The sequence below is a fragment of the Ceratina calcarata genome, unplaced genomic scaffold (genome assembly GCF_001652005.2).
Source record: "Ceratina calcarata isolate Rehan_Ccalc_2016 unplaced genomic scaffold, ASM165200v1 scaffold2169, whole genome shotgun sequence".
NCBI lineage: Eukaryota > Metazoa > Arthropoda > Insecta > Hymenoptera > Apidae > Ceratina > Ceratina calcarata.
In genome coordinates this window covers 4,479-6,827 of record NW_017143430.1, presented here as the reverse complement: position 1 = coordinate 6,827, position 2,349 = coordinate 4,479, and the positions used below count along the sequence as shown (strand labels likewise).

General features: G+C 35.2%; 1 long non-coding RNA gene across 1 annotated transcript; it reads left to right on the top strand.

Annotated features, from left to right (window-relative positions):
• Window positions 1-1,506: 1,506 nt before the first annotated feature.
• Window positions 1,507-2,219, top strand: LOC113463989 (uncharacterized). The gene is made up of 3 exons (XR_003388828.1): window positions 1,507-1,681; window positions 1,796-2,024; window positions 2,105-2,219. It is a non-coding gene; the product is annotated as an uncharacterized LOC113463989 (long non-coding RNA).
• The last annotated feature ends 130 nt before the right edge of the window (window positions 2,220-2,349 follow it).

The following is a 2,349-nucleotide window of genomic DNA, read 5'->3' as shown; positions in this document are numbered from 1 at the left end:
GATTTGTAGTAATTCCAGTGTGTGTGATACTTGTGGGATAATGGTAATGTATATGTCATGTCTGGTATAATAGTATAGTGGCGGTATGTTAGAAAAGAATGTATATGGTTAAAGTGTTCAATTATTCTTTACTATATAGTACAAGTGGTGTTTTGGATCGCCACCTGATACAGTGGAGTCATTTTATTGTGTATGTTATTAGGAAGAGAGTTGGTTTTTTGATAATTTGTGTTCTAGGTATCGGAGGATTTATTCAATCTTCCGTGTTTTATTAGCATTGAGTAATGGACTGAAAGATGGTGTGGGGGGTCCATCTCCTATTTTGGATCTGGCTGCGCTCAAATTGACTCGTATGTTTATATTACGTTCTCAGCTTGTCGTAGACGATGTAGGAATTAGAAGGCTTTGTACAGGAGTTATGTAAGCCTAGTTATGTCAGGATCACGAGTTCAATTTTGTATATGCCCGTTAGATGGTGTAAATATAATATTCATGTGCCGTAGTGTTAAGATCAGGTACCTTAAAATTTTTATATTTTTAGTATTTATTTATATGCAGTATTTGCAGTATCATTAATCACATGCCGTTTTTGGTAAGTTAATACTCTCTCTCTTTTTTTGGAATGATATTCCCTGTTTTGATGTCAAAGATCTGGTAAAGTTGATATAGCTGCTGTTTGTATTTTCCCAGGGTTTTTTGGGCAAAATGCAAGTGTTGCTTTTCGTACCTTATAATACCTAGTGTATTCGAATACGCAGATAGCATGAAGCATTTGTTGTACTATGATGAGAAGTTGCAGGAAGCAGCGTCTTTGTAGGTATCATAATTTATGGATAGCTTTAAGTCTCATGGAAGATAATTCCTGGTCTTTTGAAGGGTTTTGCCGACAAGTAGCTCGAACGTTGCAATGTATATTAACGAGGTGGTAGGTGTAATGGATGTGAGTATGATTTATGATGCTGGTCAGTTCTGTCTGGAAAGTTTCAGAAAGAAGAATATTCATAAGGATTGTATATCTGATATTTTTGCATTTCACAAATATTTTGTTATTTTCAGAAAGTTGTTAACGCTATAGAATTTCAAGTTCTGATAAAGGGCATGCGTCCTGATGGATGTTTTTAGCAGAGGTACAGTTAAATGATTTATTTTGGATATTCAGGATGAATTATTAGATTAAGATTTTTTTTTTTATTAAAGGTAACCCATGGCAAGGGGGTCTCTCGTATTGGATTGTTTTTGCCGTGTTTCAAGAATTTTTACGACTTGTTGAAAAATGGTATTTATAAAGAGAAGGTTGAAAATTGTACACTGTTTTCAACGCGTATGTTCAAGTGGGAGAAGTGAATAGTGTTTTTTGGGAGAGTAAAAATGCTTTTTAGGGAAAGAAGGCAGATTTACCAGTTATAGATCCTGGTTGTCTGTTTGTGTGTTGTTTGTTTGTTTGTTTGTTTATTTGTTTTAGGTATTTTGTTACTGTATTTTATCGTTTTGACAGAATTTTGATATGTTTGCGGGTGGCAGATTATGTGCCATATCTGTATTCGTAATACCAACTTGGTTTCAAAGAGATTCGCATATTATTCAAAGAAGTCGGGTTTGCATTGGTAATGGGTATTTCCACGTATAGTATTCTATCGGATGTAGAAAGTTTGTTTGCTTCTTTCTTTAGGAACGATTCGAGGTATTTACAATTTTTAAGATAAACAGTGTTCAATTTGTAACTGCTTGATTTTTCATGGTATATTTCTTTTCAATGAAGTAGATGGTAAACACTGTTTTCGTTTGTATTTTTCAGCCTGTGTTTGCAACAGAAGATGGACTCTTAAATGTTATTTGCAGCAGAGAGATGGACTCCTCAATGTTATGGATGAGTATATTAAGAGACTAAAGATCCTGCTTGTAAGAGGGCCCTCTTATGGTGGTTTCTGTAATGGATTTGCCCCTGTTGACGCGAATGAAGATGCTTCAGTCAGTTTAGACTCGTGTTATGTGGGATGAAAATGGCACGACACATTGTGCATCAGGTCAATAAGATACTTTCCAAGTGCTTTAATTCAGTACATATCCAGTCACTTCTGCTGATCATGCCTTTTTTGGTCCACAGTGTTAGGAGCCTTTGATTGTGGGGTCATCATTCTACGTTTTTCTGCCAGTTTATAATGGTTCCGGGTTTTCAACGATAGTCCTCGTCCGGGGAAGATTTACTAGACTTGGTGTCGTTGCGGAGTATACTTCGTTTGTTGTATTATTTGCTTATTATTATTTGTATTGTCCCATGTCTGATGAATTTGTATATACACAAGGTTAATAAAGTTTTATATGCTATAATCGTTATGCTTATAACTATTA